The sequence below is a fragment of the Microtus ochrogaster genome, linkage group LG5 (genome assembly GCF_000317375.1).
Source record: "Microtus ochrogaster isolate Prairie Vole_2 linkage group LG5, MicOch1.0, whole genome shotgun sequence".
Classification (NCBI taxonomy): Eukaryota; Metazoa; Chordata; class Mammalia; order Rodentia; family Cricetidae; genus Microtus; species Microtus ochrogaster.
The window spans coordinates 50,452,698-50,475,273 of NC_022031.1; the positions used below are offsets into that span (position 1 = coordinate 50,452,698).

The window sequence follows — 22,576 nt, forward strand, 5'->3', positions numbered from 1 at the left end:
CCAACTTCTCAAACTGTCTTCTGACATAGATTTCCATGGAAATCATTCTAAATGGACGCCCCATTCTTGGAAGTTTTAAACGGTCCATCAGATCATGACCTGGGGGGCAGAGCAGTAGGAAGGCACAGCAAGGCGTTACGTAAGGCTTAAAAACTGGCAAAGACGTGTGCTCGGTTCTTAGCACTTTCTCCCTAAAATTAAGTGACCATCCTCTTTTCATCTTGCCTGTGGATAGTTCCACCAAGCTCAGAACAGACTGGAAAAAAACAGGACGGAATAAATTTACTCTACAGGAACATGAATCAAGTTGCATAAACTTTACAAAAATACTGTGTTAATATTTGCCCTCAGTCGTGGCCACACCCACTTGGGTGTCAGCCTCTGATATTTCTGTCTTGGGCTCCAGCCCCCGCCCCTTTACAGCCAAAAGCAGCAGAAGCCTCCACTAAAGAAAACAGCTAAAGTCACTTGGAAAGGTTTGAGATGTGCTAATCACGGTGAGACCCAGCCAAGAGGCTGGAATCTCACAGTGGACTGTCCTGCCAGCCTCTACCCCTGCCAACAAGCCTGAAGCCAGGGACAGCCTGGCCAGGAAAAAAAAACAATCCTCACGACCGTCATGCCGAGCCTTCCCCAAGCTTTTATCTCAAGGCAACACAGAAAAAGCTCCCAGCCTTACCCTTGCTCCCAAGCCCACTTTTCGGAGTACTTCCATTTTGATTATTCAGCTGAGGAGGCTTTTCTTCAGCTACCTTTTCTCTAGTGGCTTTCCTAGGCAGGAGCCCTGAGAGGCTCCTTCTAGCCCTAAAGCCCTCTGCCTGGAAGGCCTCAATCCCAAAGGCCATCTCGGCCTGGACGAGGTAGGCATTGTAACCATGCCAGCTGCCAATGCCTCTAGAAACAGAGATAAAGATGTACTTTCATGGTGCCTATTCAGCTTCCTGGGGTTTTGTCACTTAATAAAACTCTTTTTTAAGACTTAAAACAGCCAGGCGGTGGTGGCACACACCTTTAATCTCAGCACTGGGGAGGCAGAGGCAGGTTGATCTCTGTGAGTTCAAGCCCAGCCTGGTCTAAAGAGCAAGATTCGGGACTGGGGTGGGGTGTATGACTTAAAACAAGAGTTAGTATGCAAAATGCTGGTATTTGGGACTAAGTTGAAAGAAATGCATATGAACATTCAAACACCATATTGTAGAAACTAAATGTGCAAAAAATTGCAGAAATGTATAACTGTCCCTAGTATTAATAAAAGCAGATGTTCAAAGTCTTAAGAAAAAAATGTGTGTGCATGTGTGTATTACTGGCATTGCTGCATTTATTTGGACTGAGTCCCAACATGTGTTGAAGGCCAGGAGTGCTTGGTGACTTGAATAAAGCCCATTTTAGGGGGAGTATCTCCGAACGCCTAGGCTCCGCCAGCCACTGGTAGACAGACTGACAGACTCTGGACAAACTGACTTCCTAGGTCTCAGCTGTTAGCATTCCCTGGGAGCAGCGGGTTTCAAACCCAGGGCAGCAGAGGGCCTGTTCTCCCACTCCCGTAGTCAACGACCCTCTCACCTCATTCCTACGTCCCCGGGCTCTGACAGGGCGGCTTTGGTCGCCACTGCTCCACTAGACAGGTCAGTAGCTTAGACTCAGAGAAGCATGCCCAGTCAACTCCGGCAGTAATGTCGGTTCTACATTACACACTTGGCAGCTCCGAGTCTCCTGACCCGTGACACTGGGTGGGAGGTGAATTACAGGTGATTCACTGCAGGTAAAGCAGGGCCCCACACTTCATCATGCTGTCTCTGTAATTTACTGGCTACAGGGCCATTCTTATCCCGGTGAGATAATCTACACGAGCACTCCCCCGGGCTCACAAGTAGGCGAATTTCCTCATATGAAGGAAATGGTCCAGAAAAGCTGCCTTTCTCCCCAATTAATTCTGCAACATTAGAAACTTGGGGCATGATATGGCTGTGTATTACCCGTGTTCCTCTACCGTAAGGTGACACAACGCTTTGAACAGGTGCCCCAGTAAACGTAAAGAAACAACATCCAAAGGAGGACAGTCCCTTTTCTATGAAGGTCATGGCCATTTCAGCCCCTCTCCAAATTGAGAAACATAGCAAACGCTGTCCTCAGTTTGGTAAAAAGGTGTGTGTCGGAAAGCCTTGTGCGCCAATCAAGGCCAGCAGAACAGAAGCCAACCCAGGGTTAATTATTAGCTTCCCAAGAGCAGGAGGGAGCCCACGAAAGCCTGAGGCCAGACCCTGGATTTGACCTTGGGCCCCTCCTAGTCTACACTCTCAGGGAGGTCTTCATGGTAGCCAGGACTTGGTAAACTAGAACTCAGCCAGACCCTAGCCCTTTACACTTGCCAGTACACCCAATGATTCCAGACTGAGGATCTAATAAAGACAGTCATTGGAGACTATTAGGTAGGGGGCATCCTGGTGAGGCAGGGACACAGGATATAACCCAGCCTCAAAATATAAAACACGAGTGGGGAGGTGCTCAAGCCCAGCAGAATCTCCCTGGATGTGGCCAAGCAAGGTGGTTCTGGGCGTCGGGTGACAGTTGACCCTGGAGGAGAAGAGAATGCCCAGGTGACATCCAAGGACCCGCTCTGAGGAGCGTACCTAAAGCAAAGCAACAAGCCAACCTGCAGGGTGACTTTGTTTGAACTGTGTACATCTGTTTCAGGACATCATAACATCTGGGCTCTACATCATGCCCGTTCTGCATCATCACAGAGTTCTTGTCTATCGGTTTTACTGTATTCCAAGTGGGTGTGCTTGCCCGCAACTGGACATTCACCCGACTCTTCATCAGTGGAGCTCAGGTCTCAAAAGGACACACAGAAGGAAAGAGCAGGCGACCAGGACAGGCACTAACTTCCTGGCTGCAGGGCCAAAAGAGGTGTATTTTCTGGTAAAACCTCGAAAGCTGTGTGGGTGTGAGCTTCCAGGAAGAGGCTAGACCAATGCTCAAGCAAAAACCCAGCAAGACCAATGAACAGGCTATGAAGAACAAATTGGAGTGCAGTGGGGAGGAGGGGGGGGATCACCCAAGCTGTTTTCTGACAGACAGAGCAATCTTTACACCGAACTAGATGGGCACAGAGAGCCATCCTGAATGCCTCTCATGGTCAGTGAGACGCAAGGGAAATCCAGACCAGAGACAGGAGCTGGGTTCGGCGCCTAAAGTGACTGAGCCTTTGTGTCTCTGAGGTACCCTCCTGTCACAGCACATCCCCAGGGCTCCTGACAGAACCAAGCTTTCCCTGGACACATCGACCTTATTTCTCAATTGTGCTCCTAAAACTATGTAGGATATCTAGAATTGGCTATTTTACCTCTTTTAAGTACAATTTTATATTCATATGCAATATTGTGCAATCATCACTGCTATCTATTTCGAGAAAATTCCATCATTCCAAACAGAAACTCTGTACCTGTTAAGCAATAGGCCTCTACCCAACTCCAAGCAAGCTCTCTCCCTTCTGCCTCTGAGGAGCTACCTATTTTTGATCTTTCATATAAGTGTGGCCTAGTTCGCTTCCTATTGTGATAAAAACCATGGCCAAAGTCAACCTGGGGAGGAAAGCATTCATTAGGTCATGGGTTACAGGCACATGGCAGGATCTGAAGCAGAAACCGTGGAGGAATGCCCTAATTCCTGCCTTGTTCTTCAAGTCTTGTTCAGCCCACTTTTACATACCCCAGAACACCTGCCTGGGGGTGCCATCTCCCAAAGTGGGCCGGGTCCTTTTTCATCAAGGAATAGTCGAGAAAATGCCCCACTGACTGGCTTCCAGGCCAATCTGATGGAGGCATTTTCTCCACTCAGGAGCCTCTTCCATTTGATTTTAGCTTGTGTCAAGTTGACAAAACAAAACAAAAACAAAAAAACTAATGAGGATGTAGTAGAATCACAAGGCATCTCCTTTGGAGTCTGCCTCGCCATTCCTCGGCATACCCTCTCTGTTAAAAATGTGTCACAATCCTTTCCTTCTCATTACCACCTAACATTCAGTTCCTTTAGCTCAGTGCAATTTCCCACAGGCATTCATTTATCCAAGCTATGTCCACCTTCCTCCGGTTGTGCCTAAAGATGCAATCAACTTCAGTGTACAAGAATCCCATTTGGAACTGGGCATGGTGGCGCACACCTTTAATCCCGGCACTAGGTAGGCAGAGGCAGGTGGATCTCTGAATTCAAAGGCAGCTTGGTCCACAGCACGAGTTCCAGGACAGCCAGGGCTACACAAAGAAATCCTGTCTCAGAACAGTAACAGCAAATGTGTTTGTCTGGCTGCTTCTTCAATGCCTAAGGACAGACTGCCAGGTCATGTGGGAGCTCCTTATCTACCTTTTTCAAGATGTGCTGCCTAGTTTTACGTCAACTTGACACAAGTTAGAGTCATCAGAAAGGAGGGAACCTCAATTAAGAAAATGCCTTCGTAAGCTCAGACTGTAGGCAAACCTGTAGGGCATTTTCTTAATCAGTGATTGATGGGGGAGGAAGGAGGGCCCAGCCCGTTGTGGATGAATGCCATCCCTGGGCTGGTGGTCCTGGGTTCTATAACAAAGCAGGCTGAGCAAGGCATCATGAGCAAGTCAGTGAGCAGCACCCCGCAGTGGCCTCTGCACCAGTTCCTGCCTCCTGCTAACAGCTGGGTGTCTCCCCTCCCCTTTCTTCTAGTTCTGCCCATTCTCCTAGGTCTACAGAAGTATCTCATGGCGTGGGTTCTCCCAGCCATAATGACTAACGATGGTGCATGTGCCCTTTCATGCATGCTTACTGGCCATCCACCTTTAAGAGAGATGTCTGTTCAAGTCCTCCACCCTTTACTGCGATGAACTTGTCTTTTTTTTTTTTTTTTTTTTGGTTTTTCGAGACAGGGTTTCTCTGTGGTTTTGGAGCCTGTCCTGGAACTAGCTCTGTAGACCAGGCTGGTCTCGAACTCACAGAGATCCGCCTGCCTCTGCCTCCGCCTCCCAAGTGCTGGGATTAAAGGCGTGCGCCACCACCGCCCGGTTTAGGACACTTTTTAAGGATTTATTCTTAAACACAGTGTGTGTGAGTTTGTGCTTATGATCGTAGTGTCCACAGAAACCAAAGAGGGTCTGGCAGATCCTGGAGCTGGAGTCTCTGCTGTTAAGGAGCTGCTTGTAACGTGGGCACTGTGAGCAGAACTCGGCTCCTCTGGGAGAGCAGCACTGACTGCGGAGCCATCTCTCCAGCCCCTAATTTCAGGCATAATTTCCTAATGTTAAACTTTTATGGGTTTATGATTCTAACGCGCTTTCTCCTGTCCTATAAACTACTATCACTTATGTGATGCCCCCAAACTTTAGCTTTGATGGATCTCAATGTACTACTTTATCCTTTGTGGTTTGGGCTTCTGGTACCATATGCCAAGAGCCCACGGCTACATCCAAAGCAATAAAGAGTCATCTCTACGGCTTTCTCTAAGAGGTTTTCGGGGCTTTAGGTTTTATACTAAGGTGATCAAACATATTTTGAGTTAATTTTTTTAGATAGTGTATGAAGCGCAGCTAACACATGAAGACTGATCTGGGTTTGTAAAAGATGAGCCCCATGGCTCAGGTAATCAGCCCAGCCCCCAGCCCCCAGCCTCCCATCAACAGTGCACTCTGGGTAAAGCACTGTGGGTAGGAAAACCATTCTGGAGTGTGTAAACCCCTTCCAGAACCTGATGTCCTTGACTGCCACCCACAGCAGTCAGAGGTCTGCCTGCTTCCCCACAAGGAAGTTAAATCTGATCAACTAAACAGATTAAAGACTAAATATGTACAAACAACCCACGGTGTTTACACACACCCACTGGCTATCCTAAAACGACACAATATCAAATAAACACCCCTGAGTAATGACAGGATGGAGGGTCCCAGCCTTGGGGAGCTCAGCACATCTTTACCAGCTTCCTGTCTTGGGTCCTCCGGTGAGGAACTCGGGCCCTTCCCACTTGGACTCCCAAGGCCTTACCCAAGAGCAAACAGTCTGGGTCCAGGTGTTCACCCACATAGATATGCGACAAAGATGCATGCCATTGTTCTCAAGGGGTGGGAACCCGCTTCAAAGGATTGGGGGTGGGGACCCCAGCTTCCAGATCTCCCTTAGCGATCCAAGGGCCTTGCATTATCTGGCTGTGGCCACTTCCGTCCACCTGATACACCATGCCCACTCTGCCTTGACACAGCTCCCCTGACTGTGCCCAGCTTGCACCAAGCTTATTCCACCTCAGGGGTTCATGCTCCTTGTTCCCTCTCCTTGTGACAGCCTTCAGATTTTCACCTGTCTCTCTCCCTCCCTTCACGTGTCTGCTCAAATTCATCAATAGCCTTCCATATCATTCCTTATGTCCAGAGCCCAACTTTATTTCTCTCCTTAGCACATGAGTAAGTGAACGAAAGCGGATGAAAGAGAGGACAGCATCCTCAAGTCTATGTGGTTCCATTACATGGTTCCCTAGGCATGGGTGTGACTGCACAGGCTGTCTGGGACCCCTGACTTGTGACGAGGACAGGGAGGGCAGAACACGACACGTAATCCAACACTCCTACATCCGTCAGTCAAGCTCAAGATGTTGGTGGCAACTGGCTTAGCCACAGGAGATGGAATCTCTACCCGTAATAGCTGTTTGCAAGACACACGTGTGAATGAGTAAGCGGTCACCTCACCCACACAGGGCTTGTGCCCACACTGTGAGCAGGACTCTAATGAAGCCAGAAGGAGGTTATAGAAAATGCTTCCCGAGAACCTACTGCCTGCCGGGAAACATTCAGAGGTGGGAAAGGTTGTGGCTGCGATATTCTTCCTCTTGGCCACATCTACCACACTGAAAAGTAAAAAAGAAAAGGTTAACTGACAATTAGCCAGCTTTGGGGACCACTTAAGTGTGGTCCCAAACTTAAATAGCTACAAGGGAGCCATGAAACTTCCACAGTATGAATCAGGCAGCGGGCGGTGGCGGCACGCCTTTAATCCCAGCACTCTGGAGGCAGAGGCAGGTGGATCTCTGTGAGTTCGAGGCCAGCCTGGTCTACAAGAGCTAGTTCCAGGACAGGCTCCAAAGCTACAGACAAACCCTGTGTCAAAAAATCAAAAAAAAAAAAAACCAAAACAATATGAATCAGGCATAATGGTATTGGTGGTGGCAGCTAGGGTGCACACCTATAATCCCAGTACTCAGGAGCTAGAGAGCCACAAGGATCAGGAGTTCAAGGTCACCTTTGAATACACAGTGAATCTGGGGTTATCCAGGGCTGTCCCTATCTCAAAATAACACACCAAAACAGAAAAAGAAATTTTATAATATAAAAAACAATGAAAGTATTAGGTTTTAAAAAGCCACATCTATGGTGTGGTTTTCTATAAGGAACTATGAAGAATTTAAAAACCGAGTAGATTTTTGAAAGAAATGCTGTCACCTGAAGCTTTAAGGGTGACCAGCGATTAAGCCCTTAATCCTCCCCCCCCCCATGGCCTGCCACCTCCTACCTTCCTTCCACCTTGCAACCAGCCTGACTAGCTCCCTCTTCCAGGGATGGCTCTGGCCCCTAGGTTCCACTCCACAGTCCTTCAGGACCTGAAGTGAGCTGGATTCCAGACCCCCTGCAGCCACTCTCTCCAGAGCTGGCTCACCAGAAGCCAGACCCCCTCCTGCATCCGGGCCCTACGCCTGTAGCAAAGGCGGGAACCTAGCGCAGATTCCATTCCTCCTCAGGAACAGGAGTGCTTGGTCTTCATTCTCTGGGTGGTCCAGCCCTGGCTCCTTAGAGGCTTCTAGTTTATTCTATCCCTGCTGCTTTCCCTGGAGGGAGGGCCTGCTGACTTCACACCCCAGCATCTCCCTGGCTCAGTTCTGGGTTCTCAGGTAGCCTGCTGATCTCAGCACAGTAGATAGGTCCTTCCCACCTGAGCTCTGCTGGTGCCCTGCCCTACATCCAATGCCTCGGGCATGAAATGAGGCCTCCTTTGCCTAAATTGTAGGGTGGGGCAGGTGCTTAGGGAAGTGAGGACTGGGCTATCTCAGGCCCTGGAAATCAAGGTCAGGTGTGGTGAGCCTGCTGCTGAGGAGGGAGGAGTAGTGAATGCTGACAGAGAGGGGACAGTGCCACTGGCTCCTGGGCTGTCCTCCGGAGATGCCCACAGCTCCGTGGGACAGCAAGCAGCACCTTCTAAGGGAAATTGAACTGTGAGGCGACCCTGAGGAACGCATGACAACCAACAACATCAAGCCACCCCACGCGATCTCCAAAGCTCTCTCCTGAACTGGTGCATCATGACTTATAGTTGCCCTGCAATGAGCCTGCCATACCCCAGACCCAGGTCCTCCTGTCCAGCTAAGGAACTGAGTGTAAGGCTGAGTGTTCAGTCCCTAGGGATGAATATGGCTTTCTATAGTCTCAGTTACCTAGAATTAATGAGCCCTGAAAACAGAAAATGGAAAGTTCATAAGGGTTGGCTTGGTGGGTTTGTTGTTGTCATAAAAACCCAGCACCCCAGGGCTGCTACCACGTTATACACTAAAAGCTCTCAGTTCTTAGCCGTTATAGAGCTCTTCTGTATTTTTTTTTAAGACAGGGTCTCACTTAGCCCAGGCTGGCCTCACACTGGCTATGTAGTTGATGGTGACCCAGAACTTCTGATCTTCTTGCCTCCACCTCCTGAGTGATATGCCACCCTCCTTGCTTTATTTATGCTGGATTCTTGGTAATGGAATCCAGGGCTTTGGACACACTAGCTCACTTGACCAACTGAACAACCCACTCCCCAACCCTTACATAATTTTTAAAAAATATTTATTCATTTATTTATTTATTATGTATACAATATTCTGTCTGTGTGTATGCCTGAAGGCCAGAAGAGGGCACCGGACCTCATTACAGATGGTTGTAAGCCACCATGTGGTTGCTGGGAATTGAACTCAGGACCCCCAGAAGAGCAGGCATTGCTCCCAACCTCTGAGCCATCTCTCCAGCCCCCCCTTTACATAATTTTTATTTTATTTATTGTGAGACAGTGTCTCACTACGTAGCCCAGGCTGGCCTTGCATTCATAGATATTCACCTGCCTCTGCCTCCCAAGTCCCAGGATTAAAGGGATGTACCACCACACCCAGCTGAATGTCTTTCTAATGCATTGTGCACTGTAGTTTTCTAATTTAATTCTAGTTCTGAATCCCTTACTGTGTTTAATTTATAGGTTAGTAACCTAGGCATGAACAGCCGGGAAAATCCATGCTATACTAGGGTTTAGTACTGTGCTCTCTCCAATCCTCACTTCCATAAAGTTTTAAACTACTAGGTGTGGTCTCTAAGCAACAGCTCAGAACCAGAAGGCGCCTGTTAGAGATGAAGACGTCTGAGTCCCACTCCAGGCCTGGCAAATCCACTCATGTTGTATTCTCACTGGAGCCAGAGCGGCTCTGCTATGAACACGATGCCAGCTCCCTAGATCTTCAGTTCCCTCCTCTCTGTGGCCAGCTGCCATCTTTGGTAGCTGTCACCATCCATGCAAGGAGCTAAGGCTAGCCTCCACAGCTCAGGCAGCGAGCACAAACTGTAGCCTTCGCCACCCCGAAGGCTGCTAGCTCACACCAGAGACAAGCATCCCACAACAAGCAGAAAGTAACAACCAGCAATGTCAGTGTAATCAATGTGTACCACTGCACCATCAGGGATTGTCATGTGACCTCATGAAGTGGGCGTGTCCCTGTCATTCCTCAAGTGCAGAACAGTAAACAGCTACTAGGGGCTCAGCTGGGGTCATAGGGTATGGGTAGGGTCTGCCAGCCCAGGATCACAATGGACGCCTTGCTCCACAGCCACAGGTAGAGAGAGTAGAGAGAGGGCACTGGAAATCATAGGAGCCTTTTGGAACCTCAAAACCTGCCCTAATGACACACCTCTTCAACAAGGCCACATCTTTTCATCCTTCACATCCAGGCGGGAACCTAGCATTTAAATATGTGATCCTATGGGGGACATTCTCATTCAAACCACCACAGCAGACTAGTCCTAAGTGGTATCCTCAGGGCTCAATCCGACCCTATCTGGATTAATAAAGTGGTCAGGGACTGAGGAAGACCATCAACTTCAGGCCCCCACAACCATGCTGATGCATGCACATACAAACACACACACAAAGCCCTACACAAACATACATGCGCACCCCCACACAAACTCTTACAAACTTAACAGACTAAAAAGAGGACCCCTTCTAAAACAGGTGCCTCCTGGGTCCACCTGTGCCACTGTTGGCGGTGGGTGTGTAGGCCGCACCTCAGCATCTTCTGGGAACTTTCGGGAAACAAAGAACGTAGAACTCGGTTAAGACGGAGGGAATGGGCATCCCCATTAAAACATGGAAGCTGGAGTTGGAGTCATGGTGCTGGGGAAGATGGGAGAAAGCAAGAAGAGACGTCACCAGCTCATACAGTCTGTAGAGAATGGGATTGACCCGTATGCTTTTTGGGGCGGGATACTTTCTGGGGGACAACAGTAAGGAGGGGTCTGAAGGTGCATTGGGGGGGCTTTTGGCAAAGAAAGAAACGAAGGAAAGGTGTTGGGGGGAAGTTGGTTTGAGAAAGGGGTAGAAGGGTGGGGTGGAGGACGATGGGACAGGCAAGATCTGTCTAGGGAAGGCGACTTTAACGTTTTCAAGACAATGGAAAGCTGGGGTTTTGAAGACAAACTCTCACTATGTAGCCTTTCCTGGCCTGGAACTCACGACATAAACCAGGCTGGCTTTGAACTAGCACTGATCCACTGCCTCTGTCTCTGGATTGCTGGGATTAAGAGTGTGTGCTACCACACCTGGCAACAGGACATTTTTGAGGAAAGAAGGCAGTGACCTTGGACACGCTGAAGGATTTAGGGACACACATGGGGAGATGCTTGGCAGTGACACAGACAAGACCAGAAGTGTCCAGTGTTGAGCCAGCCAAAGGCTCACACCCGAGAGCCCTGAAGGACGAGGTAGCTAACACAGGAGGGCCCCCAGGACAAGGAAAAGCCCGCAACAGTGGGGGAGCCAAGCAGGCTGGGGGTAAAGGAGAACAGCATTGCAGAGGCCCTACCATAGAGAGTGTCTCCCACATGGCCGCCCACAGACAAAGGGCTCACATAGGAGAAGCAGGACCTGGTTTTCACAAGAGAAGAGTACGTGGCCATCACAGCAACGGCAGCATTGGTTAAATAGCAGGGTGTGGCTGCTATATAAACGCCTAAATAGTCACCTGAGAAGGCAAGGTAACCAGAATGGTGTTGCCTGCACTCCCATACTTCCAGAAATACTGACAACAGCCAAAAGGCAGAAGCGACCCACACGTCCATCAACGGATACACAATAAACAAAACCGACGACAAAACCGCATTCGTATTGTAAAGGAGATCCCGAAGTACGTTACATGGATGAAGCTTGATTTCATTTTGTTTTTCAGACTTCACTCTACAGCCCTAGTTGGCCCGAAACAGGCTCTGTAGACCAGGCTGGTTTCAAACTCACAGAGCTCTGTCTCTGCCTCCCGAGGGCTGGGATTAAAGATGTGTGTAACCATGCTAAGTGCTGCAGCACAGAACAGTTGAATCTGTACACAGAAACTGGAGTGACAGTTGTGGGAGCTGCAGGGAGAGGCACACTTACGGAAACTTATCGCTTAATGGCTGCCATTCCCGGGGGCTGTGGGGTTCTGTGGATGGCAGTGACCACTGTACAATAGAGCAAATGCATTTAGTCATGTAATGCCCCAACCCTGGACGCTTAATATTGGGAGCAGTGAACCCCCAGATCCTGAATTTCTTGTAAACAACTTGTTTTCCCCTGATCTGAGTGCCTTCAGCTGCTCTGAGCACGAGACCTTCAGGAGTTCCTGAGGGCAGGAGAGTAGTTTCTGGCTTGGCTGGGGCGTGGCTATCTCTACATAAGCTGCCCCTGACCACAATAAAGGGGGCATTCTTGGAGCATTTCTGCTTCAAGGATGATACGTGTCTCTGTGTGTTTCAATCTCCAGCCCCTTGCCCGGTTCACAAACTACATGGCGGCGCATAGAGCGCAGACAAGCTTCGTGTGCCATAACTTAAAAATGGACAAATGGAAAATCCTAACCTCTACAATTTTTCACCACCATTTTTTTTTTAAAGGAGGCCTTTACCTCAGGGACAAACAAACGAAAAACCTGGACTGGAAATGAATGGCAAGTCTGTCCTGAGAGGTGAGAACCACACTTTCCCGGTTTCTGCTGACTGTCCCTCCAAGACGCTAGGAGGTAAAGAGAGAAGTTGGGCAGAGACCTGGCAGGAGGGGTCTTTTCTCCTTCAGGCGGTGATAGGTTAAAAAAAAAAAAAAAAAAAAAAATCAAAGTCCAGAGCAGACATTCATTTTTCTCTGACTGGAGGATAGAAGGCAAGGAGCGTGAAGCCGGAAGATGAAGGTGAGCTGGGAAGGCGAGGATCCTCCTTCACGTGCCTCCAGCATGACGAGGGCAAGAGGCAGAGGTGGCAGGGCGACCTGGAGAAGCGAGGGAGTCTTGGGGAGAACGCAAAAGTCAAAGGTGGGATGTGAACCCATCCGAGCAAAGAAGGAGCACACAGGAGAGACAGCTGGCTGCAAGGTCTGAGCTATCTTCTTCAACCATTGCCTGCCCTTGCTCAGCTCCTGGAATCAGTGGCTTCCATAAAGCCAGCAGCAAAGACGCTCCTGCCCACCACGGATCTGAGTCAGACCAACAGAGCTTAGAGAATGTGGCCCGGTGGCCCGGTGGCCCGAGTCTCACCAAGTCCTCCAGGGGATTCCGATGTTCTGAATTTGAGGAACACAGCCACAGACTATAGAGAGCCCATGGAAAGTTTATATAGCCTTTAAAAATATACGTGAAAATGGAAAAGAAAAATTCCCACCAGTCCAGTAGTGCCTATATAAAAGAACAAGAAATATCTAACTGCTCCAAAAGCAACAGCAAACTTATTTGCATAGTAAGAGAAATGCCAAAGGTTATTAAATAATAAAAATATACAGCCTGATACGCTCCATTGGAGCTGACCTAAAAAATGCACCCCAGACCTGAGATGTGGGTCCCAGCCATGCTATGTGCCCTTGAGAATACCAGATCCCATTAGGACCTCCGTCTCCACGAGAAGGAAGCAAGAGAAGGCTGCCTTAGGGTCCCCTGAAGTTTTCACACTGTGATGTTTTGTCCTGTAAAATGAGATACAAAGCAAAGGCAAATGTGTTTGCCTCTCTGAGCTTGGGAAAAGGACTTTTTTTTTAAATAGTTTTGTTTGGGTTAACGTTGCTGTAGTCCTAAGGCATTGAACCCTGGGTTTTGTGCATGCCCGGCAATCATTCTGCCACTGAGTCATAGGCCCAGCCCTCTTTCGGTACCTATTCATTTTGAGATCAAATCATGCTTCCCTAGATGATGTTCCTGAAGCCTACCTAGCCAGCTCTCCGGAAAATTGCTGTGTAAATGCACATTTCCATCGCACAAGACTTCAGAACCCAGCTCTGGTTAGTGTTTTCTTAGGGCTGAATAAAGGGCCTGACTGCAGGGACGTCAGAGCCTGCCCCTGCCCTGTGCACATTTGACACTGGGTTAACAGTCACTAGGGTCCTTCTAGGATGGCTTTCTGCCTGGTTGCTCTACATCCAAACCTGTCTGTACCTACTGGGCCTTGAAAAACCCAGTCACTGTGACTAGGTCCCCAGTGCCACTTGCTTGCCTGCTTCTGCCAGTGGATCTGATCACAGAACTGAAGCTGGCGGGCCTGTGTACTGTGTGTGCTTGGGTAAGAAACCCTCATCTAGGGAGACTGTGACCTCCTGCTCTGCCCTGCTTACACATCTGGCCTTTGAATTCCATTGGAATTTGCTGGGCGGATGGGGAGCAGCAGACCAGGCACACTTCTCCTTGAGGCCTTATATCATCAACCTGCCCTGCCCTGCCCCTCCATCCAACCTGAGTTTGCAGTGAGGTTCCAGGCAAGAAAGAGCAAGAAAATGAGGGCTGTAAAGAGGCCCTAAGAGGAACAGCTTGGAGGGTGACCAAAGGTGTGGGAACCAAAGCAGGGAACACGTAGAGCCCCTAGGCAACGCCAAGCACATCAGCGGGTTTTGTCGTCATCCCGATGGAGGATTTCTAGTGCCAGGACGTGCGCTAGGCTAGTCTGATCTCAACCTCAAAGTCACGACTGATTAAACTGAACGAACGCATACCCTTAACGCGCCTACAGAAGTCCCAGCCGAGGCCGGCCAATCAGGTTCACTCTCGGAATGTTCTCATTTGGGTGATATGCCTGAGCCCCAAATCCAGAGAAGTCAAAGGTGCAGTTGGAAGGTGCTATTTTCGAGGTAGGGGAACCTCAAGAGTGAGTCTCCTTTCTCATCAAGGATGCCACTGGCCTCTCCGGTATACCTGCCAACCCATTATTGAGGCTGCGTGTGCCAACAGTAGGTTCACTATCCCACCCTTCTGGGGTGTATAGATATGACAAAAATGGCGGTATTGAAACCTATTTATAGCAAGACTACAACAAACGGCACCAACATCAAGGGCTGGGGATGCAGAGTGCCGGGAGCCTGGCTTCGCTTTCCGCCACTGCGAAACTCCCCTCTGAACTCATCAAGTGTTTACCGAGAACCCTGGCCTGTCCACACAGCGCCTGTCGTTGGGGCAATAGTGAGTCGAAACTGAAAGGCCCAAGTTGAAGGACCTGTGGCAAAATGCCACCTGTGCACAGCAAAAATGCCAAGGTCGCAGGCAAGCTAGCTCTAACGGACGCGCTAACCGGAGCGTACCACACTGAGCAGACCACAGAGGATTTGTCTGCTCCACAAAGGACCTTAGTGAGGCAAGTGACAAAAAATAAGGTGCATCCCCTGCCCCCAAACCGGCATGGTATTTCTCTGTGAAACAGCAACCAGGCTGGCCTAGAACTCACAGAGATCAGCCTGCCTCTGGCTCCTGAGTGCTAGGATTAAAGGCGTGTGTTTACAGATTAAGCAGCAGTGCTGTGAGTATTATTTTTTGTGAGTCTAAAAGCTGTACTGGTGGAGGAGAGGAACGGAGATGGGGCTCCCTGGGTCGAATACTTGTCCAGCAAGCATGAAGCTCTGGGTTCGAACAGTACAAAAACTGGACGCGCTGGCTCACACCTGAAATCCTCAACCGCATAGAAAGTTTAAGGTTAGCTGGGCAGTGGTGGCGCAGACCTTTAATCTCACATTCAGGAGGCAGAGGCAGACGTACCGTCTGCGAGTTCAAGGCCAATCTGGTCTAAAAGAGCGAGAAGTTCTGGAACAGTCGGGCTACACAGAGCAACCCTGTCTCAAAAACGAACAAACAAGCCAACAAGGACTGAAGTTGGCTGGGCCTCCATTAAGACCCCCATCCCAGAATCAAAAAGGGAAAATCCGTTCAACAAAATACCCTTTATCTCATACATCAATCTTTCTCTACACACACGCAAGCATGAACAGGAGTGTCCACACACATCTGAAACTATGAAAGTGGAAGAGAGGCTACGTGTAGGGAGAAGGCACCAGAAGGCACCAGCAGACGGGCGGAGGCGACGGGAGGGCAGTGGAGCTCCTATGAACAAAACGCAAGTGTATGGAAAGGTTACACACCTGTGAGTTCCGCACTCTAACTACAAGGGAAAATAAAATGTGTACTGTGGTTATGTCGAAGAATGTGGCTGCTTTTGGAAAATAAATCTATTAGGGGGGAAGGGCCTATCAGAGTGGTCCTCAAATGGTTTGCACACAGAAAGATATGATAAATGGGATAAAGGGGTAATGGGAGCTGGGAGATTGGGGCGAGAGGATGCGGGAGTTCTGAGTAGTTTAGTTCTCTTGTAACTTTAAGTCTGATTAGGTCAGAATAAAGTTAAAAGCAAAGCTCAGAGAAAGGAGGGAGGGAGGAATGCAGGAAGAAGCGGGGAGGAGGGGAGGGAAGCATTGAGATCTAGCCTGACTTGGCAGCAGGTCTCCCAGCCCACATGGAGACACAGGTACTAAGTGCAAACCACACTAAACAACCGCAAAATTGCCAAGTGTGAAAAGGGCTGTCAAGGCAAGGCTGTGGTAGACTGAACATTCCAAGCTGAGGCCCAGGGCTGAGCTGAGCTGGGTGGAAGGAAGGAAGCCATTCGCCAGCCCTGTCAGTCCCAGGCCGCAGGACCAGGACACAGAGCGGCAAGCTCAAGGCCCGAGAAAGTGCATTAGAACCAAGACTGGCTCTGTCCTTACTCTAGGAGGACTGGGGCCCTGTGGCTACAGGGAACAGACCCGGACTGGTGACAGGGACGCACGGAGGACGCTGTGCTGTGGTGACAGCTGCTTCTCGAAGAAGCACCATCTGCCTGTTTCTCCTGCGCCTAGACGCTGCAATGCTCTACAACCACATGCATTCATGTGCCAGCCAGACACAGGGAGGGGATGCAGTGGGTGAGAGGTCAAGCCAAGTGCCCAGAGTGGGCAGGGGACGGCTGCCAGCGAACTGCTGCCTCTCTGGTCCGGCCCTCAAAGCTGACTCATCTAAGAGAGGCGGGTAGAGAGGCCCAGGGCTCCACCCCACGCCCACGCCTATCTAGGCTCATAAACATAGCACCCAGCCAGCAAAGCCCTCCAGGACCTGAATCTTGTCTTCCTTCAGTCTTGAGGAAGGGAACAGGTGGCCTTGACTTGGGAGTGGGCCTCCGTAGAGCAGCAACTCAGCAGTGACTCCAAAAATCCCATACTGAAGGGAAGGGACTTTCACTGTCCCAGACTTTAGGGGCTCATTAGCTCATTTTTTATTTCACGTGCATTGGTGTTTTGCCTGCATGTATACTGTCTGAGGGTGTCAGGGCCACTGGAACTGGAGTTACTGGCAGTTGTGAGCTGCCATGTGGGTGCCAGAAATTAAACCCAGGTCCTCTGGAAGAGCAGTCAGTGCTCTTAACTGTTGAGCCCTCTCTCCAGCCCCTCATCAGCTCGTTTAAGAAAGCCTATAAACAGAGGAATAAATTCTGAGATGACTTTTGCTTAACAGGTGTGTAATCAGTCTAGGGGACAGATGTGGGTTCAAGTCCCCACCATGCTACTGTGGGTCCTTTTGGGAAGTCACCGCCATCTCTGAGCCTTGCTCAATGCGTCTGTGAAATGGGAGTTACTGGGTCTCAGAGCGGCAGGGAGGCTTCCCGGGCTTCAGTAGCAGAGACGCAGCACTGAAGACGCATTACCGTGGCCACTGGTTAAAGCTTGTGTATACTGACAGCTTATCAGGGGCTTGCAGTTTCCAGAACTACCCCAGTTCCAGAGCTTCTGTCCTAATGTTCCACATACACCATCCCAGTGCCTCAAAAATTCCACTCTCTCAATATCCAAGCACCCCCCCGCCCCAGTCTCCTCTTACAGAGTTCCTACTCAGACATTCTTTTTCACAGGATAGAGCCCTGTCTTTGGTTCAGAAGATGTTGTCAGCAGAGCTTCGCTGACCCTAGTGTTAGGGAAAACAACCCATGGCCTTCAGGACTCCCTGTGACCTCTGATTTGGTAGTTGCCCAGCAGGCACAGATGGCGACGCCACTAGGAGTATCACCCACTGAGGGACACAAGGAGGGCAGACGGACTTTGCCCTCACCTGCCTTCCGCGCGGCCTTCCTGGGGAGGCAGCATGGCTAGCTAGTCGCTGTGAGGCCTCAGCACTCAAACAGCTCCTGGTGGCCAGTAAGAGCCATGTTAATTTGTAATAAGAGACACCCAGAGGCATCTCTAGTACAAGGAGCTCCAATGCAGAGGGAAGAAAGAAAAATCAGCACTTAGCCTCACACATGGCGAAGTCTGCCTTACTTAGCAACTAGGGAGCATCCCAATTACTCTGACCGCCAACTACCTTGGAGGCATAATGCAAGCGTTAAGACGTACCCGTCTCGGTGTATTTCCTGGCAACCATGTGTGGCGCTTAATAATGACCTTCAACTTGACAAGGATCTCGAATCACACAGGGGGCAAGGCTGACTGCCAGGCATCTTCTAGATCATTTTAATTAACGCGGGAAGGACCACTCGCAATGTGGCTGGCTTCGTTCCATGACTCAGGGTCCCAGACGACAAAAAAAGGAGAAAGCATCAGGGGTTGCCCATCTCCCTCTGCTTTCTGAAGCTCTTGCAGCCACAACTTTTCCTGCCATCATGAACCACGTTTCCTCCGTAAGCTGCTTTGGTCAGCTACTTGGTGATAGCAGTAAGAAAACAAACACGGTGTGGATGCATGGCTGCCACCCCTCGTGTGGGTTGCGTCTACCTTGATCCTCCTTTAAAGCAGTTATGAGATCGATGGGTAGACGGAGACACACAGGCGCATGGGCACAAGGTCTTCGCAAGCCCACCGCGTACTTTCACAACCCAACTCGGCTTCCAGCTCTGCAGCATTAGGGCCTGACACACAGTATAGACTTCACCAGTAAATAAATAAATAAATAAATAAAGTCTGCCTTTGCTGTTGGATCTGCACTCGGGATAACCAGATAACTTGGAGGTAGAGGTGGCTTCGGGAGCTGGCACTAAGCAGAAACTAATTCAATATCCCTGGGCCCAGTCCTTTCTCATCTGTAGAAAGTAACATAGCATCGGCCCCCAACACCCGCCAGCCCAGCCAGCCAGGCTAGGGTATGCAGAATCCCATCAACATTCCAGCCTCGCCAGAGCCTGAGGAGAGAAAAAGGGCTGCCTTTGCTTTCCAGGAACTGACCGACTGGCACAGGAAGGTAAGCCCTGCTATTATGGTCCAGAGAGGGGACCACAAATCAGCGGTCCCTTTCTAACATGCCAGTCCCTCGGACCTGGAAGGAAAGAGGTGGTCCATGTCTTCTGGTCACTCCAGCAGGTTGTACCCATTCTAGAAACCAGTGTCCCTTGCGTTCACGGACCTGTATGTAGCTCGGAAGGCTTTTGGTCTTACTCAGTCTTGCCAGCTCACGTGTGTGTGTGTGTGTGTGTGTGTGTGTGTAAGGGGGCAGGGAGTGGGGAACAACACTATAATTAAACTTCCAGGTCACAGTCAACAAAAACTGAGAGCAATTACCATCCCAGGACTGAGACTATACCAACTTAGACGTCAAATTCTCCTGGGAATAAGATTTGCCTATGATATGATTTGTAAGCAAATCAAAAGCTATCATGACTTTGCTATGAGGTCAGGTAAAAGAAGGGCTTCAAGCTGGGGTCTTGGATTTGGCTCTTTGGTAAACCCAGAGCCCAGGGACACACTCAAATCTGGCCTGAGCTGCAGGGAAGTGCAACCTGAATTCCAGGTTGGGGGCCTCTTGGCTTATTCGCTGGGCTTCCCTACCCACAGCCCTGCAGCTGCCAAACAGAAACCTCTGTTCAAAGGCTCGCCTGGGCGCTTCCCAATGCCCTCCGAAATCTGACCTCCAGTAGGCCAGTCAGGTCTAATTTGCATACACTAGTCTCTGGAGAAGACAAATGATCAGAGACTACCCAGATCGATACAGAGTATTAGGCATGTTTTATTCTATTCTAAGTCTCGACAGATTGGTATCCCATTAACTGTATGTGAGGATTTATGGGGCTGCTCATATACTAGAATATTTAACTAAAATGGCCTACTCCCTGTCAGATAATAGCTTATCATTGTTAATTTTCAACTAGTCAATTTCAGGAAGGCTTCCGGTTTCCAATATAGTCTAGATCTTGGTTTAGTCATCAGGGAAAGACATCTATGTGAGGTTTTTCTACACCACACATGGCAGTCTTTCCAGAAGAAAAAGTCCTGCCTCGAGAACCAGAAGTCTTGGGTTCTTCCACCCCAGTCACCCTCTGAACAGCGATAGCGAGGGAGCCCGCTGAGAGCCTCAATTTCTTCCTCTATAAAATGGAAGTGACACCACCCCCCGAAGGAGAACTGTAAAACCGAAATGAGATGATCTACGTACACTACACGACTTTACATACGAGGTCACTAACTGCAATGATTCCATATTATCATTAAAAGCCCCAGATGAAATTCTCAGATAACCGAGGTAGACAGAAAGCAGAAGTTATCACAACTGAATCTACTAAAAAGCAGGTCACTTCAACCCAGACAATATGGAGCATTCCTGCTTGTCACAGGGAGGGAGCTGCTGCCAGAACGGAACCGACAGAGCAAAGACCAGTGAGGTTGTTCTGCACCCTATAATGAACAAGGGGCACCCCCCACAAAGAAGGCGCAAACCCAATGTGAGAAGCCAACAGACCCTGATCAAGTACTTAAAGGTTAGGCCTGGGAGCTTTGCAGCACAGGCATCTTCCCAGCCAGGCTTTCCAAGTCATCGGCTTCCCATTTGCAAGACGGATCATCTGGCAAAAATAGTTCTTTCTGTAAGTGGGGCCCGAGTGTCAACTTCTGGAGTTTCTGAACTCCAGACTGCCTTTAAACAGGAGGCTCTCTGCTCATCCGCCGCACTGTTGAGTAGCTTTTCCAAAGCCTCAGTAGACACTCTCCGGGGCACAAACACAGGCTCCGAAAATGCTTACCTAATTCTAATTTCCTGACGAAATGGGAGCCACGAGGGTCTCTAACTGAATTAAAATCACATCACGCCAACTGTTCGCTTGCTTTGTGCCGGGCACGGAGCCAAACACCTCCACATCATTTATCCTACTTAATCCACCACCAACCCGGCGAGGTGGGCATTATTACTGCCTGCATGCAAGGGAGGAAATGGAAGATCAGGGAGGTTAACCGACTCGTCCAAGGTCACCAGCTGGCCAAGGGGAAGAGCCCAACTTATACCCAGGTCTCTCGTTTCCCAACCACGAGCTCCCTGCACCTTCATAGAACACCCAGGTGTCAAGTTGTCTTAACTTCCCATTAATTTTTTAAAGGCAACCGTCAAGTTCGTAATAAGTTTGGGTGGCTGCAACCGGGGGCGAGGGTTTCCGGGGAGCGTTCTCCCTCCGCACAACGCAGCAATGTCACCGCAAGTTAACAGAGAAGCCATCCGGTCGCAGAACGGGGCGGATTGGTTTGACTCTGGAGTTCGTGCCAGGCCCAGGAAATGCCCTTTGCAATCGGCAGGCGAATTTGCCATCCCCCCGTGGGGGAGGGGGCGAGCCTCGGGGGCCGCAGAAGACTAGATCCCCACGGCGGTGCGCCCCCTCGGCTGGGCTAAGGATACCGCGGCGCGGGCCCCAGGACTCAGCCAGACTGGAGCGCACGCCCACGCTCGCGCCGCCAAGTCCTGAACGCCCAACCCTGCGCCGCCCCCGCCCGCGCCCCGCCCCAGCCCCGCCAGGTGATCCCGGCCTGCGCCCCCTCGGATGCCCGACGTGGCGCGGAGACCCGGGGCTGCCAGCCCTCCCGCTAGTCCTCCCGCGTGTCCGCCGCGCCCCGGGCCGGGTGGGGGTGGGGTGGCGCCCTGGGTGTCCCCAATCGCAGCAGCCCGCGCCCCGGTCCGCCCCGTGGAGATCCCAGCCACCCATACCTGTAGCATCCGGGGGCGCGGGGCGCCCAGGTAGGTCGCGCGGGCTGGCGGGCGGCACGGAAGCTCGCTCGCGCCGCGACCTGGCCGCCGTCTGAGCATGCCCAGTGCAACCCGCGGGCGGCTCCCGCCGGCCCGGCTGTGGCCGCGACGGGCCCGCGCGCGGGGCGGGGGGACCCGGGACAGGGGCGGGCCCGGGACAGACTTGGGGGACGCTGCCACGCGCCTCCGCGGGCTACCTGCCGAACTCCCGCAGACCTCCTAGACCCCGGTTCACGCACGCCGCCATTCATACCTTAAGCATTTATTGAACACCTACTGTGTGCCTGGCTTTCCGGGTTGGCATGCCTCGAATTGGCAAGGACTTGGCGGAAAGGACAGAGAGCTTGCACAGGGCTCCGTGGCTAAGTTGGGGGTCGCGCTGACTGCAGCGCAGCGCTCCTTTGCAGGTCCTAGGACGCCAAGCGGGTTAGCCCGTCCCAGGGCCTGCGGGGCCCCTAGCTGGCGGGCGTTCCTGCCGGCCTCTTCCGCCTCCTCCCACACCTGCCTACCTGCGCTCGGCGTGCACCTTCCTCTCCATCACACCCTCTGAACTTGACTCGCCTCGGGACATTTGTACTACCTTTCCCTCTGGGTAGGACGTCTTTTTCCCCCTAACTTGGCTGGTGCCCTGCGCCCTCTCACCGTACGGGTACCTTTCGTCGGAGAGGCCTTTCTGGCTACCTTTTAAAACTCTCCGCGTCCATTATCGCCTTCCAAGCATGTACCATTTATCCACTCAATGGCTACTTACGTTCTTCACACTTAATCTATAAACAAAAAATCTGTCACTTGCTGGGAGTTTGGTAGGGAGTCTCTCGCAGCAAACAGGCCCGCAAACAACGCAGTGTGTGAGGTGATAAATTCTTAAGAACAGAGAAAAAGAGCCGGGCGAGAAGGCTAGGGGGTGGCCCGGTGAGAGCTGGTGGAACAGCCGGATCAGGTGACAGATATCATTCAGTCACGCAGCTAAACGAGGAAGCTTTCCTAGGACGGAAAAGCCAGCGCCAAAACAAAACGCAAGTTTTGTGCCTATGACTCGGGAAAGAG

The 22,576-nt window shown here is 50.7% G+C and overlaps 1 protein-coding gene across 3 annotated transcripts in view; it reads right to left on the minus strand.

Annotated features, from left to right (window-relative positions):
* Ptpn3 (protein tyrosine phosphatase, non-receptor type 3) overlaps window positions 1-22,304 on the minus strand; it is a 106,306-nt gene extending 84,002 nt beyond the window's left edge. Inside the window, exon 1 of one of the 3 annotated variants that reach the window (XM_013351909.2) lies at window positions 22,281-22,304. The gene's annotated coding sequence lies outside the window, so the exon portion shown is untranslated. Of the gene's footprint in view, window positions 1-679; window positions 704-21,490; window positions 21,566-22,280 lie in introns of those variants that run through there. The other 2 variants (XM_013351911.2, XM_005362208.3) reach the window with 2 other exon arrangements.
* Window positions 22,305-22,576: the final 272 nt, after the last annotated feature.